Genomic DNA, 18,470 nt, shown 5'->3' with positions numbered 1-18,470 from the left:
TGCTAATTTCAAATTGATGACCTACATTTAATTGCTTAAAAACACCCTTTAATATTTTTTTTTCTTATGCCGAAAAAACAGATTTCCCCTCTCTTACAAAATGAAGAAATAGCTTATTAAAAAGAGTATTTTGGAAAAGTAACTTGGCGAAGTACAAAAAATTTTATCAAATATCTAATTTACTATTAATTTTTTACTATTTTTGGTATTTTGTAAAAGCATACTGTTCATCCGCTTAAGCGTTTGAGAAGCCAAAAAACTCTTTCCATTCCTCTTTTTTTTCTGACGAAAAACCAGTTTTCCGTTTTGTTATATAATGAGAAAATTGAGACTATTGAATTCTAATGAGTTATTACTGAGAGAGTTCAGTCTGTTAGAATCCTTGACTTTTAAAGTGACTATTTTTTTCTTCATGGTCGACAATGCGTCAACAAATATATGGTTATTACAAATTATTTCATATTCTGTATTGCATTTGATATATCGTAACTAATTCTGAGACCGTATGTAAAAAAGAATGGCATGTGTGAAATCATGAAAAGCCACCGGGATAGGGAGTGAACGGAAAGTGATTCAGGAAGTATTGATAATGCTATTAAGTAGTGAAAAAAAGAGGTGTTGTTTTTTTCTTCTCATTTCTAATCCGATTATTTCTTAAATTTAAAGTTTGTTTCAGGCATTCAAAAATACACAGTCCAATCACATTAATGTGACCACCAGTCAAAAGCATTAACCAGGCGTCTGCTGCGGATGCCCATGCGCACCAACGTTCGCTGAACCACTGTTGAGGATACGCTCTTGGTAGCCCCTTAGTTCATCTGGGTGGTCAGTTGCTCAACAGTTGCACGTCTATTCGCCCGAACGCATCTCCGTAGCTTTCGTTCACCTCCGTCATCTATAGTCCGTGGTGCACCACATGTGCCACGCCTCTGATTTTGGATAGTGCCATGCACGGCATACTTTTACCACGGCGGCACGACAACTGCTCACAAAATTAGCCGTTTCCGAAATGCTTCCAACCTTGGCCCGAAATCTAATAATCATGCCCTTTTGGACGTTGGATAAATCGCTACGTTTCTGCATTACGCCAACGATTGAAATGCTTTCCGATGCCCTAGGATGTCCTTTATATGCACTCCACTGTAATGGGCTGCCACCTGCCTTCTATGATTAGTTATTTCACGTTGACGTCGAAAGTAGGTGGTGGTCGCATTGTTGTGACTGGTCTGCGTAAATTAACTCTCAATAAGTGTTGTTTCTTGACATTTCTCCCTCGCTATACAAGTTTAAACATTTACTTATGAATAATGTTGTGCGCCTTTATTATTTGATATTGAAAATTTTTATTTTGATTAATCGTTTATCGTTCTAAGCTGAATGTTGTGTAAAAACAAAACCAATAATTCTATCTTATCACCACATGAATTTTTCATGGAAATGTTCCAGCTGAAGCTCTTCTTTCAAATAAGAGATCTAGAAATAACCAAAAGCCCTTTAACTGCTAATTGATCCGGCTTATTTTGTCTGGATAATGATCGAGGAAGAAAGCGCTAGCACATCTTTTGCAGGTGCTGCACGTCTCACACTATATCTCACAGACTTATTCGTAACGCAATAAATAAAATACTTCTTCTTCAATGGAGACAAAGTATGATACAATGTCCAAGGAGGGATATATATTTCTTATCTGGATGTCTATCGTGTTTCAGTTATGTGTCCAAGTTATTCGATAGTTGGAAATAAAGCTTTTTTTTTTTTACTAAAATGAAGATTTGAATAATTGTGTGAAAAAACGAAATGTGTAATTGCAAATTGTTGTTTGCATTTTGAAACAACTACTGAAGAATTCATTTTGTTATTTAAATCTGATGAACTCAAATATGCACCATAAAATGGATAGATTTTGTGCCAGACACTTCTTTGTTTCTTTCCTTTTTCTTTTTTTATTAAAGTGAAAGGGCATTTTTTCATTTTCGAAATCATAATATGACTGTGAAATAACTGCTCTTTTGGTGATTTAAGAAGCTCATTAAACTACCGAAATTGTTATTTGATTATGTCATGCAATGTCTTGGCTGATTGCGCTGAAATTTATTAATTAAGTTTTCACATTTATGATATTATTACCGATAAGGAAAATTGTAACACCGTACTTTTAATATAAGAAATGCATCACTGAACCCGAAAGAAAGAAAATTGGGTTAAAAAGTAGGATACTTAATACTATGAGAAAAAATTTAGTTCTTTAATAAATTAAACTCTAAAGATAAACTTGAAATATTCTGTCTAAAAACCACTTTTTATTATCTTATTAACCAAATATAAAAATATAAAAATAAAAAATATAAAAAATTGTAGCTATGCATTATTTGAAGCAAAATTTTTGTTTCAGTATTTAAATCTATTTAAAGAGGTTTTTCCCGACACAATGTTATACATATTAGATAATTTTAGTCCAATCAAGTACTTTTTCTTTCCATATTTTCGTGCTAATTAAAATGTGACAGAGGGGGCACCTTTAAATTAATTTTTAATTAATAATTCTAAGGAGCAAATTTATTGGGTTCTAATGCATTTCTTGTTGCAATATGGAAGCTAATTATGAATCAACCAAATAATAATAATTAGGTTTTTCATTCTATATCCTTACGTAACATTGTGTTTCTTGATACTTATAATTTTAATATATTTTTCAAAAATGAACTCAAAAAAGTATTTTTATCAAAAACTTCAAATTTTAATTATGAGGCAATCTAATGGTAATTTTAAGTTTTCAAAATTCTACCCTGTTATGCATAAACATTTTTTTCTTGATCATCTCCCTTATAATATAATTTTAGAATCCTTGTAAAAAACGAAGTAAAATAATTAAATTTGAAGAATTAATATTTAAATGGAAAAAATAAACACAAATATATCGAATGCCTGGTGAGATTCGGAAGTGTTTTGAACAATCACCTTTTGATGTATCTCTGCTTCTCACGCAATGAAACCGGTTTCTTAGATTCCAACTTTCTCAGTAGTAATTTACTGTCTCCCGATCAGGTGTGGTTTCTTCTAGCTTAAACATAAAACAGTTTTTCCTGATTTTAACAATTATTTCAACTTTCTTTTTCTCAAGAACTCTAAAGATAAATATTATGAAACACAATAAGCCCAGTACTAATAAATTATTCTGTAAATAACTAATTTTACATATAATATCAACTGTATAATTCACATTATACGTCTTTGACCGCAATGTTAAATCACAAAACTTTTTAAAACAAACTTGCAAAAATGCAATGACCAGAAACACAAGCGGTAAGGCAGATAATAACCCATAACTCGTACTCGAAGTTTGTTGCCGAATTACGCAGGACTTTATTCATCATTAATCATCAAAGAAAGAACTATTACGCAAAAACGCTTGCGCTGACGGCGATCGTAAGAATTTAGCCCATAAAATGAGGGCACTTAACAGAGAGTTTAGTTAGAAGCCGAGAATCTCCTTCGCCTTCTAAGCTTCATTTGTTACCCATAAATCTTGCTGCCCCATTAACTGTTCAACGCATTCTCAATAAATCATTTTTAGGACCCAAAGATGACTTATTTTTATTTTACTAATAACTTCTTATTTTCATCCACATTTACAAACTTTTTTAGCAATTTGAAAATGTTTAGGGACAGTAATCGTAGCAAAACTTGAAGAATACATATTTTGCTGAATAATGCTGTGGAATTTTCATATGTTTATGTAAATTCGAATTGAGACTTAACTTGAAATTTGTAATTTCTGTGCTAGGCATCGACAATAAGGCATTTTGCTTTTTTTGAAATATTATTATTATTGAAGTTTAAATAAAGTATGTAAAATGATTTTTATCATTCCACTCGAAGGCAACATTCATATTCTAAAAGCCATATGTAAAAAAAGGCAATTAAATTTAAAAACAATAATATAAAAAAATAACCCTACTTGAAAAAGTGCTTTTAAAATTTATATCTTGTTCTTCTTTAGCACGACATCCCCTTGGCTGCCTCAACCACACGTAGCCTCCAACGATAATTAAATAAACATATAAATAAATAAATATCATAAACGTAATGCTATCTCGATTTAATTTTTATATGTCTCCTTTAACTGAATAGCTTATTTACAGATCATATAAACTCTTAATGAACAAGCATTATTTTTACTATCATAGAAGTGCCTCTATTCTATAGGCAAGTAATGCAAGTATCGTGTTTAATCCTTGTATAATTCTGCACAGAAGGAACTTTTCTATGATGGTAAGACATGAAGTTGGCTTAAGAGTGCGTCCACCAAGAATCCTGTGCTATGTTTATACCAACAATACCATCTTCTTCTTCAACCATTATCAGTTTATTGCGGGGTGAAAATGTTTTTAAAAAAATCGCCAAAAAATTACAACAGCAGTTTCCCCCATTTTTATTGACAGCTTTGATTTTGGTTGTTATATTTTTCTTGGTCATACGATGTCAGGAGAACTTCACTCTAAAATGTTGTAAGTCTAGCAATTGCTTGGGTATTTGTGGTCAGTCCACTGCTTTTCATTACTTAATTCTCCTGATGGCCACGAAAACTTTGGTTGCCTTATCTTTCTCACTCGCTTTCTGTACTTTCTCGTAATATCGAGTAAATACATTTCCATACTTCCTTAATTTGTTCTAAATATTTCAATGGAATCTGGTTGAAATCCCTTAGAACTTGGTGTTGATTTGGTTCGTATCACCAAGTTCGTATTTAATTTTATCGAGTATATAAACCTAACAGTACATCACTAAATTGTTTTACTATTGTAATCTAAATTAGTTGACTGGACAAAATCACTAATTCATCGTTGACAGTTCACAACGCGGATAAGATCATTTTATCGATGGTACAATTTTATGACAACTCATTTCACCGACAACTCATTTTATTAACATGATTACTTCACTGGCACTCCATTGCTTCTTCTATATGTTATTTCATTTCCAACACGAGCCGATATTGCCGACATCTCTTTTCCGTGAATTCTAGTTTCTTTACTCGTGTTAATTCTACTTCGATTAACTACTTTTTTTTCTCTTTTAAAATAACGTGCCCTCTTTCTTTGTAAGCATTATTATTTTATTTAATATCATACTCAAGATATTCATTATCGCTGAGATCTCAAAGAGCAATTATTAAGGGTAGGAGCTTTATACAAAGTCTATATCAGCTTTAATTATTATTTCTGAATATCATCTTGAAGAGCACGACACTAAACTTCTACCTATTAATAAAGTTAAACCATTAGGTACCGTTTAAGCATTATTATAAGTTGAAGGACAAAATTAACAGCACCCACATGGAAATTTCATATAAAAATTGTGATTTTTTTTCTTTTTTACTTACCAGACATATAAGTTCCCAAACACATACTTTTAACTTCTCGTATTACTTATATACTGTTAAAAACTTCTCGGAAAAGTGGTTAAATAACAATTGATTTAATTGATATTTTACGATATTCAAATAAAACAGCTAAATAATAATATATAGGATGGTATTCAAACTATTAACTGCGAGAAGAACAGTTTATTAACTGCTTTCATCTAATACTGTTAAATAACCAGAATTTCACAGCACCAATTCGGTCCACCTAATGAAGACTCGCACTCTACATATTATAACCGAGAGGGTTAATCTGTCAATCTCACGACTGACAGAATAGTAGTTTGAATCCCTGATTTGGCATTGTAATATGTCCTTCTTTCTCTTCAAGGCAAGAAGAATTCACACTGTCCTGCACTCCCCAACCCTTGGTATTTAGAATACCATACTGACATTCATTCATAACTGACAGCACCATAGAGCGGTTAAACTCTTCCCAATGTTCAGTTAAATTTCTTTTCCATGGTTTTGAAACAATGCTAGATGTAAATAGTTAAAAAGCTGTATAGTTTTGTATTCATGGTTTATTAACCATACTTTGTAAACGGTTTCAAAACCATACAGCTAAAAAATGCTCCTTACTGTAAACCTACTAGTTAATTGAATCGATAGACTGTTGCCAGTTATTTAACCATAAATTTAAGAAGAAAATTCTAACAGAGCAGAAAAAAGCTGTAATCATCAGTCGAAGTTAAAGTAATTTTACGCAAGTTAATAGTTTCAGTTGGACTGAATTCGGTTATTAAAGATGTCATTCAATTAATTTTTATATTGCTTTTTTTAATTTGCTGGTATTTAATATACAAAATTAAAATTTCCTGATCAAAATTACTTTCATCTTTATTTTGCAAGAAATGAATTTTAGCAGCAATATTTTTTCAGAAACTCAAATCCTAAGATTAAAACTAAGATAAATCCTAATTTGAAAACGTTAAATACGATGATATATGGCAACGTTACTATTAAAAAGTAACGAGTAAAAAAAAAAGTAACGAGTAAAAAGTAAAAAGTTCTTATTTTAAAAAGTAATGAGTAAAAAGTACAAGTAAAAGTACAAGTACAAAACAAAAAAAGTAACGATTAAAAAGTGCATTTGTTGTGACCTAAAATTTTGTTGAATAACATTCTTATGTTCGTCAATGTTTTTGCAAAATTGGTTTTATTTATTTAATTATTTTCAATTTTGAAAGTTATGGACATTAATTTATTTTTAAATTCGGAGGAATATTATAATGTAATTTAATGATATAATCGTATAATATAATTTTAAAATTAAATATAATTTTAATATCAAGCTTTTTATGGATTTGCACGAAAAAGAAATNCTTTTAGAACCATATTTTATTATTTTTATTTATTTAAAATACCATTGATTTAAAATTGTTTTACTCTATAGAAACGCGTTTTAATAGCACAAACATGAACAAAGCAAACACGTGCTAGTAAAAAATAATTGAATGTGCAGTATAAGTTGAAACAGAACAGTTTACAATTTTATTTGCAACAATGGCTAATGCTGAAGTCATGCGAGAAAATATTTTTCCGAACATTTCTTCCATAGGAATAATTAAAATTTGTAGACGAATTTTAGTATCAGCGGCTAAATTAATACCTTCGAATTTTCAAGAGTTAAAATAGTAATTATAATAGTTTTCAGTAGCACAAATAGCTCCGAAGTTGTTAGAGATTTGATTGGGCGTGGTTTAACAAGGTCGGGCATAAACATAATTTTAGTAAAATATGTACTAGGTAAAAATACATTTAGTAAAAAATGTATTGAGACAAAAATGTATTATTAGTGAGTTCAAAAAGAAAATTGAAAAACGTAATAACAAAATCTAACATTTTTTATTTAAAATGTATTAAGCAAATGCATAAAACTCGAAAATGAATGAAAATAACTTCCAAATCAATATTTTTATTCATTTTGCAAAATAATTGCATTTTGACAGCAATATTTTTTTTAAAATTTTTTTTTTAGAAAGCTTAGCGAGTTTTAGAAAAAAGTAACTATTTCATTCGACATTTCCGTTACAAATACTTGTACTTTTTCCCAAAAAAAGTAACGAAAGTACAAGTAAAAGTACTAAATTTAAAAAGTAACGAAGTACAAGTAAAAGCACGTACTTTTTACTTGTACCGGCGGTGCAAGTAACTAAAGTAAAAGTACTGCCATATATGAATACGATACTTATATAAATCCATTTGGAGAGGTCATAAAGATAGCTTGAAGAGGTGGGAGAGATAGACGGGTGAAGATCAGAATTTCAGAAAGCCGTTATGATATGAAAAAAAATTACTAAATTAATGGCTGAAGTACTGTATACTCAGGTTATATTAACCAGAATTAAGTTTTTTCTTACCTTTTATTTTTCTTATTATTATTAACCGAATTGTCTTTACCATAAAAAAAGGTAATTTTACCCGAATCTTTTACTCGTGTACAACAGGCATTTGCATGATAATAAAATTCCCTATTGCTAACCTACATTACTACAAATTAATAAATTGGATATGGAAAAATTACTAATTTGTTACGAATCTTTACTCTTTTTGTTTTCTTATCTGAAAAATCTTTTTTATGGAAATTAAGTGCTTATATCATGCATTGAATTAATTTTTAAGACACGTGTATTAAGCTGATTTGGTCTTGTTAGTTAGTTTAGTTCTAAAATAGTAATCATCAGCATTTTATATTCAGAAAAAATGCGAGTTTAGTTTTATTTTGAACCAAAACCAATTAGAATATGAAGTGCTGTTTTCATATGTGCACTTTTATGCTTATTTCTGATTTTATGAATGATAAATTATTCTCATTTAAACTTTAACATTTTTGGAAAATAATGGAATATTTTTTTTCAGAGAGCTAAAAATAAATATCATAACTAACACTTTTTTTTGAAGATCATCTCGATCGATCATTTTGTCAATGAAAAATGTTTCAGATATCCAGTTGCATCTTATCGAACAATTGTACCTTTTCATGCTTCAAAAGGGCTTTGACGCGAAACACATCTTCACCAGAAGCATCTCTTGAAAAGAAAATGATGGATGTTTCTCTCCTGGAATCAATACTCTATGTCCAGAACGTTTTCAATGGAATTTTATTCTGTCTACATATATCTAGATTTCCTAAACGCTTTATCCTTCTTTGACCTCTAAAACAACTTATGCACGAGATTCGAAATTAAGTAATTGAGATTCTACTAATGAATCAAAAATTTCCTGTCAAGAAAATAAAATTATTATCTTTGAAGTTAAAGAATGGGAAATGTATTGAGAAAAGTCTACCTAATATTTTTTTAGAAGACAGATTCGAAAACACTCAAGGCATAAACGATAAAAAAAAAATTATAATGCTTATTAAAAGCATTTTTAATGTATTTCTTAAAATATGGTAAGTAATACAATAAGACAATTACAAGACAAAAAAACATGATCAAAATTAAAAACAAGCTTGAAAAAAGATTATTTTTCAAATATAATCGCAATAATTCCATATTTATTAAAAGAGTAATTATAAAAGAGCATGCATAATGCATTCTTTCGCGCAAAAAGTGACTATCAGATGGTGACCGGCAAATTAATTGTCATCTATTATATTTTGTCATCTTGTATAATCAATGGCGGCCGTTACATTTGCCCCATTATTTGCCCTCGAGTAGTAGGAAATACAATAAAAATGCTTCAAAAATAGTTAAAGAAAATATCATTTCACATGCATTATTTATTTTTCAGAAAAAAATTTAGAAAACACTCAGTATTAGGTAATGATCCCTAATTTAGTAGTTGGATTCAACTTATAAATTAAAAATTCGGAGTCTAAAATTAAAATTGTTGTCTTGATACGTAGACATTGGGTAACGTCCAGAGAAAGCACTATTTCAAATGGTTTATTTAATTTTTAGAAGGCGGTTTAGAAAACTATCGAGGGTATTAGGAAATGCAGTAAAAATGTTTTCAAATTAATTAGAGAAAATATTATTTCATGCGCATTATTCGATTTTTATAAGACACTCTAAGGTTTAAGAAAATTCCATGATAATTCTTACGAGTAGATGGATTCAATTTATCAATTAAATTATTCCAACAATAAACAAAAATATTATCTAAATAGTTAAAAATTGAATCAATTCTAATAGAAGCACCATTTTCTTATGAATTATTTACTATTAAAAAACAATGTACAAAGCACTCCAGAGTTTTAAGGAATTGCATATAAAATACATCCTTAAGTATTTTCAGCCTATGATTAGAGGAGCTTATTATTTTTATTAAGATGATAAGAGATAGTAAGAGAAGAATAACAAGAAACTATGAGATAAGAGATAATAAGAGAAGATAAGAAGAGAAGAATAGAGATAAGTGTACACAGTTTTCCTAAAGATCCTATAAAATATGATATCAATTTATCATATTTACACTAAATTTACAATGAATTTCAAATTTTATCAATGTATTTAAATTCATTAAAAAATACTATTTAAAAAACTAACTTTGTCATTTTGACATATTATTTGGCTTCATTGCAAAAAAACACTTCACATACAGATTGCATTGCAACAGCATACTTATTGAATCCAATAAAAGTATTAAAAAAAATTGAATTAAGCTGAAATGTAAGCAAAAGTCGAAGTCAAACTGGAATAGCGCTAAACGCAGTATAAAACCAAAATTGTCTTTTTAACAACTACACAGCATAAGTAAAAATTTAGTTACTTTTAACAATTAGTACACAATTTAAATAAATATGGGAGAAATAAAAAAAACAGACGAAAATTCGAAAATAAGCATGTTAGCAAAACAGTATTTTTCCAGGACAAACACTGCCCTGCTAACATGCTGGAGTCTTTCTGTAGTCAGTGGTTCAACCGGAAACTGACTGCTCCCCGAGGCTCCATAATGGAGGACAACATAAGAACATAAAAAACACAAAGACTCCAGAGAAGATTTTCAGAGCTATTAATTTGTTTTGTGAAAGTTGGAGGACTTTGTAACCCTGACAGATTCTACTTGAACCAGTCACCATTTAATACACAGGGAAACCACAATAATTTATCATATTCGCACAAACCTTACAGTGAAATTATGATACTATCAATATATTATATTCATTAAATATGAATGAAATCATAAAAGCGAAATTTGTAATCTTCAGAACTTTTCTTTAAATTTATTAAAATTAAAATGATAATAAACTGGCTTAATCTCGACTTTGATGAAAATGCCATATTAATTTATTTTTCAGAAATTTTACCACAGATTTAAAACTAATCTCTCCTTCCAGTATTTTAATTTACTTAAATTAAAAAGGAATTTAAATTGATGGTAGTATTATAGAAGTTGATATATTAAATGAAAATATCCCTAAATTACTCAAGTATTTTTATAAACTAAACTAACAGAGTTGAGGGGGAAAAAACATTTACTTTGGTTATCTATTTAAATTTTTTAAAAAAATCTATAAGTAAGGAAAATGTTTTATGAATTTGAGTCTGAAATATCATGTTTTATTAATTACTTTCTTACTTGTCACTAAAGATATTTACTATATTATAAAGCAAAGCTAAAAAATTTTAAAAAAAATGCAAAAATAATTTGAAAATGGATTGAGTTAAATGTGAAGCAAAGTTCTTTTTGTCAATGAAATTGAAACGAAAAAAAAACCCTTTCATTTCTAAATATAAATAAATAATACTCATTTTTAGTGTCTATTCAACTCAGTCTTATGTCCGCAATTTTATTAACCCTACTTTCATTTCATTAACCTGCAATTTGTTAGAATGACATTCTTAAATAAATTATATTTTTACGTGAAAAATTAAGAGACTTACGAAAAAGATATACGATTTCATGAGACAGCTTTTTGTACGATCTAAGTAAGAGTAAATGCTAATAAATTCCGTTTAACGATGTGAGGTTTTTCTAAAATAATTTATCTCCAGCAGACTATTCCCAAATGACACATATTTTTGCTTTAAGGCTATCATTCTATCATTTATTTCGAGATAAAACCCTCTAAAGTGTGAAGCAAAAAAAAGAAAAGAAAAATGCGACGCGGTTAACAATTTTATCAAATATGATTAATTTTGAAAAAAATAAAATAATATAGTACAAAATAAAAACTTTTAACTTTAAAAGCCAATCACGGCGTCATTATTATGATTTTAAAATCAAGATATCCCAAGTACGAACAAATAGTTGAATACAAATAAATAGAACTGCTAGAATTTGATGTATTTTGAATGTAGGGTAAACGTCATGCCAAGCTTATTGAATGTTTGTTTCCCTATATATATTGATTCACACTGGTAATGGATTTTGCGTATTCTTTTACATGAATGAAGTTTTGTAATGTTAGCCATTGATGTATATTTTTAGAGTCCTTGATTTATTTCATTTTATAACTGGCGTTGAACAGTTGGCACAATTCTGAGTTTACGACTATCAATGTTCAACTATATAGAATTTTAATTTTGATCTTAACTCAAAAGGCATGGGAACTCCTAGATCATGCTATGTGACAAACTATCCTTCGTGGAGGACTTTTTGATAGGGCTAACCAGAATTTGGGTTACATGGAGAAGAAAACTATGGGAATCTCATATGGTTAGTCCAATGGCAAGGGGATTCTAACCTATGATCAGCCTACCACTGAGGATGTTTAATATCAGCACTGTGATCGGTGCAAGATGGAAGTAGAATTCATATTAAAACCAGCCACCGCTGGGATTCTAACCTCATTGGGAGGTGAACGTTGTGCTACCAGAGCCAATAGATCCCTTGTTAAAAAATGTTGACTCATAAGTATCGGTAATTAATGTTTGATCCAGGAAAAAAGGCAACAACAAAAATTGGATAAATTTAACTCAAAAGATTCGCCAATTAATATTTAAGCTTGAAAACAAAAAATGCTATTTGGAAAATCACCTAGTTAAGAAGGTTGAGTATGGAAAATCAAAATCAATTTGAATGTTTGGATAAAACGTTGAGGTATTTTTATTAGTTGCCATTTAATTTCTCTGTTTCCATAGGCGATGAAACAAGTTTTGATACTTCTCAGCTTTCTTTAGTTGAGATTCGTTAGATTGGTACAGTTTGTTTTTTTCTTTCGCTTAGCTTATTTGTGACTCCTAATTTGTATAAGACTATGTAATGCTTTAAAAATATTTGTTAAGCAAGCTTAATCTCTTTTATATAGATCAACTATATAAATTTCACATAATTTGCATGATTTATGACGAAAATGCTGTTTATCTTCTATTAGTAAAAGTCTCTATACTCATTAAGAAGTAGACAAAATGTATTTTTTGGTTTTTTTTTTTGCCTACTTGCTTTGATTTCATTATATTATTAATCTGGAATTGACTGGGACAATGAAAACAGAGTAAAATTTTAATGAATCAAGTGCCTGAAAAAAAATACAAAAATAAAAAGAAATAGTTTTTAAAAAACTGAAAATTGGTAAATGAAGTTATTCTCTTAATTTCTCACTGAAATATCATTATTTATTTATTTATTTTTTGATGAAGAAAACATTAGATTTATCAATAATCTTCATAGATTTTTTTGAATTTTTTCACCAAATTTTGCTTTATTTAACATACTCTACGAGATCTTCTTGTTTTTAAAGTTCATTGACCAGACAAAATAATGCTTAATTTTAATATGTATATAAATGATTACAGACACAGTTACAGTTAGAATATTTTTTAAAAAAATACGATAATATCAAACGATATACTTTTAATTTAAAATACAAAATATTCCGTACGTATTACATGTCCTTAAATATACAAAAATAAATTTATCGTAAAAAACTTTACTTCCTTTGCTGCAAAAAAATAATATTGAGAATGTATTTTAAATAAATGCATGCACCGCTACATTAAAATAAAAATTCTCTTGTTGCGAAATGAAACTGGCAAAAATTCTATTCCAGCTCCTACATTCAAAATTTTGCATCGAAAAATTCTGTGGGGAATTTAAAAAAAATGCCTTGGCACTAAATGGTCTGATTTTCTAAAATAAACATTATGGTCAAGGAAAAATAGTTGAAAAAGTAATGAAAATAGGAATAGAATTTTTTCGTTTCAAGAACAAATAACAGCAAAAGATAAGAACTATTGGCTCACTGAATAGTACACGAGGGAGAAAAGCTGCCGAAAAGAAATGGAAGAAAACTTTTATCTGAGCGCATTTTTACATTGGTTATAAAAGTAAAGGAATATTTTATTCAAGTCAAATAGTTAAACTTTGTTTTTTAAGCAAACATATAAAAAATGTTTTGCTTTTTGAAAGTTCAATTTGTAAGCTATAACTCTAACTTTTTTCAGTTAGTTTCAAGAAAAAAAGTGTATATATATGTAGAATAGGAAAAACAAAATCTAAATTTAAATAAACCATGAATATAAAGTTAAAACAACAAAACAATATGAATTAATGCTATACATTTTTCATGCGAGGAAAATATTTTTATTACAAGTGAATAAAAAAAAATATAGAACTTAATATTTTTAATAAAATGGAATAGTTATTTAATGTAAAGTTAAGCGAAATAATATAATTTTTAACTCATTGATGAGATGTTCAAATTACGGAGAAAATAAATGTCACTTTTATATATTATGTTTTTTTACAAAAAAAAATAATTTTTTAAAATAATAATTTAATAAAATAAAGGAATTTTTTCCAGTATGAATATGCATATTATACTTTATTTATGAGTTTTAATTCGTTAAAAAACGTCTAATTAATTAACAAATAAAGTTTTCAGATTATAATTCTGCAAATGTTACATTAGCTGCCTTGTATTGTAATAATTTAGTAAGAAGTATCATATTCACGTTTGGAAAAATCATTATCGCTAATTTATTAACGTTTCTCTTCTGTACGCATAACGTATTTAGTATATAAGCACAAAATTTCTTAAATCTTACGATATTTAAAGTGTTGGGGTAAAGGACGGATGTGGGCAATTAATGAAAGAGTAAATTTTCGAAATTCTTGTAATATAATTTACTGTACTAAAAAGCTCTAAATAAACGTAAAATTCTAAATAAACTAAGAAACGCTAACTTTCTTTATTGATTACAGGCTGCTAACAAGTCTTTGGAAATTGCAAAATTGATTTTAACAGTTTTTCAGAATTTTAACATATTGACACTTCATCTTTCCTTTCTAGAATGTCATAAAAATTGAAAAAAAAAGATAAAGTAAAATAAATAATTAAAAAATCTACTATGAAGTGTTAATAATTTATTAAATTAAAATATTATCTGATATGAAACAAAACTTTTAATATCATTATTGTTAAACGTTTATTATTGTTAATTAAATGTTTATTATTATCATAAGAGCATTTCATTATTTAATCAATATTAGAAGAATAAGGAAGAAAAAAAGGATCACAATTAAAAAGCAGAAAAAAATTACTAAACTCAGGTGAGATAAAACTTATTTATTTATTTGACAGATACTGCATAAATTTCAAGTTTATCCAAAATTTAGAAATTTATTCTTATATCGAAGTTACGAAATGCCATAATTATTCTATAAATATAACAACAAAAAGTTTTTCAATACAGATATGAAATGGCATGATATTCAAAAAATAACATGTGGTATGTCAAATCACCAAACATATTAGTTTCTTATTAGTATTTCAATATTTCTTTTTACATACTGCTTAATGTGTATAGAAATATACTTTTTTAAATGAGCTTCTCATAAAATCTGAAGAAAAAAAATTAAAATGCATAACATATTTTTTGTTACATAATACTCCGTCTTTTAGTATTTTCCGAGAGGGAAAGTTTTTAGACTAACATAGTTAAAAAATGTTTGATACTATAAATTGTCCTGTCGAAAAAAAATAGACTTAATTACCCATAAAAAGAATTTTCTAGCTTTTTTGGTAAACATTAAATAAAAATTACAATGTAAATAAAAAATAAGTAAATAATTAAATCCTCCCTTCCAAGCTAAATACTACTTTTTTCTCTTCATTTTCCACACTTTATTGAATTTCTTTTATTTTAAAATATTGCTTCTTTGTAATGAATTACCTTTTAAAACTGCTCATTCAGCAGAATTTATTATTAAAAAATGAGCATTAAAGTAAAGAAGATATCTTTAATAATAAGTAATTATACTGAAGGTACACCAGGATTGAGAAATAATTCTTTTGCGATATTTGTATACTAATTTCGTTCTTTTTGCATATATTGTATTGAGTAATAAGATAACTTATGATGTAGTTCATTATACACAAGGTATTCCACAAATACCACACTTAAAATGTATTTTAGAATCGTTATCGAAAATATAAAAGTATGCACTTTAGAGATCGTAAATATATACTTAAGTAAAGAAAAAACATAAGCGTTTCAGAATATGATAAATCACGGTACAGGAAAATCGCAGCAATAAAAAATATACCTTTCATTTAAGCCTGTTTCGTTGTGTAACCTGTTTCCAGTTAAACCTGTCATTGGGCATACTTTCTTGAAAATTTGCCAGAATCCATAGGATTTTGAATTTACTTTGGTAAAACATTAATTTGTGACCCACAAAATAAAAACAAAAAAATTTTAATAATGTTAATTGAGAAATGCTATGATTTCTTTATAAGGTAAAATTGTAGAGTACACATGGAAAAATACAAACATGGAGATTTTGGAAAAGAGAAGTAGAAACTTCACAAAAATAAAGTAATTTAAAAAATATTTCCGAATTTTATTTTTTTTTTAAAATAGGAAAGTTGGAGAACAAAATAATGAAAAGATATAATCATGTCATCAGCTCACACGATTATATTCACAAAAAAAGAGTGCTTTCTAATATTGTATTAATGCAGTCAGACCAAAATATATCAATACAATGGTGAAAAGAGAAATAAAGACAGAAAATATAACAAAAAGCAAAAAATTACAGGTAAGTATAAAAAGCAAAAAAATACAGAATAAAATGTAACATGTAATACATAAAGCGAGTAGTGAAAACAAATGAACTTACACATGCAATTACATTTCAAAACGATTTGAAAGATTTTCATAACAAGTTTGCCAAATTATAATTTATTTTGGCTACAATATCAGAAAGCAATTTTTTTTGTTGATGTAATCGTGTGAGTTGATGACGAGATAATATATTTTCTTTATTATATTTTTCAACTTTTTAAATTTTTTTTAAATGAAGTTCTTAAATGATACTTTTTTCCATGTTTGCTCCATGGTTTTAATTTATTTTATGAGTTCTATAAGCTTGCAGCATTACGAAGAAAAATTCTAATAAGACACATCATCACAAGAGATGAGATAGTCACGTTTCTTTAACTAAAAACTAATAAACTGAATTGGAAATCCCAACAGTTGCTTTAAAACTAACTAACTGCATTTAAAATGTTTACTAACTGCAGTTTAACATGTCAAACCCAAACACGTTTATTCAACATGCTGTATTTTGCATACATGATAACTTATTTTTGAACCTTTCTAAAAAAGCTGTAGAAATTTTAAACTTAAACGGTGATATGATGTAAAGAAATAAATCAACTACCCTTATGAAAGTAATCTTTGTCCTCTAACTATGATGGAATTAAAAATTTATAATGTTAATAATAACTCAATTTTCTTGATCTACTGGGGCAACTATATAAGACAATTTCAGTTAGTATGAAAATCATATACACAGACCTATTTTTTTAAAAATATTTTTTTTTGCAAATTAATTTTTATAGAAAGGATATTTTATTATATAGGGTAATATGGTAAATGTTTGTGATAGTTTTGTAAAGCTACAAATGAAATCGTCGATATTTCATTTGTAGCTTTACAAAATGGATTGTTGGGTTAAGATGAAACAAAACACGTGAAGTAAGGTAATACGTGTTTGAAATTACTAGACTTGCTTTTTTCAGCTTACCGATACATATGAAAACGAAATAGATATTCGGTATTGAGTAAAAAAAATCAATGATTGATGTTACCTGTCAGTATTTTACGCAGTTTTAGCTATCTATTCTCCCAACATAAGACTGCCTGGAATTTTTATGTTTGTCTAAAAGATAGATTGCTTTTAAAACGGATTACTTTAAAGATTATTTTAAAATAAATTAATAAAGAAATCGAATGTAAATGCTTAAGCGCTAATTAGTTTCAGTTTCTTAGAAAGTGTTTAAAACCTGCAAAATAAAATCAGTTGTAGTATTTAAATGCTATTAAACTCCCTATGATTTAGTAGGTGCTATCTGCTATAAAAGCATTTCAAAGACATATATTTTTGAATATATTTGTGTTCATACATAAACTCCTAAATCTCGGATTGTTGCATACATAATACTATAAAGGAAATGGCTTACATTAAGAAAATTTGCATACATTTTGCACAAATCAAGCTGATTCTGCTAATATCATACAGAAGAATTATGCAAAGGATAAACATTCTGAATATGCAGTTTTTAAATTTGTTCAAAACTGAAACTTTATTTTTATTTAACTAATTCTGACATTAATAAAACAAAATATTTACTACCGTATGTACCTTTTGTACCGGTGTAACTTTTATAGTTCATAAATAGCCAGGTTATGCGTACATTTTATAGGTTTAATAGATTTTTGAATGAAAAGTCATATTTAACAAAATGAAAAGTCATTGAAAAGTCATTTTTACAAAATTATATTTTAATTAAAATTTCAATAAAAATAGTAACCCAGAGTTAACACTTGAGGAATCCTTATAAATGGATTTTCCGCTCCCTAAGTTGCTGCCAATATTACTCGGTGTGGTGAAAATGGGAGCAGGTTTGTTTTTATTTACCGTTACATTTAAAATATTAATGAAAAAAGTCAATGATGCTGGATGTATCAATGATGTTGGATTACAATATCAGATTAAGGGCGAGCGTCCTCCTGTTGGAAAATTATTAAAATCATATCTTTTGAATGTTGATAATGAATGGAAACAAAGCAGGTTGACGTGCAAATTTACAGTCAAGGTGTGTTGAATAACAGCGAAAGTCCTTTTGATGTCATAGGAAATTGCTCCA

This window comes from Parasteatoda tepidariorum, chromosome 2 (assembly GCF_043381705.1).
Source record: "Parasteatoda tepidariorum isolate YZ-2023 chromosome 2, CAS_Ptep_4.0, whole genome shotgun sequence".
Lineage (NCBI taxonomy): Eukaryota > Metazoa > Arthropoda > Arachnida > Araneae > Theridiidae > Parasteatoda > Parasteatoda tepidariorum.
The sequence above is the reverse complement of the archived record's forward strand: the minus strand, read 5'-3'. Positions refer to the sequence as shown.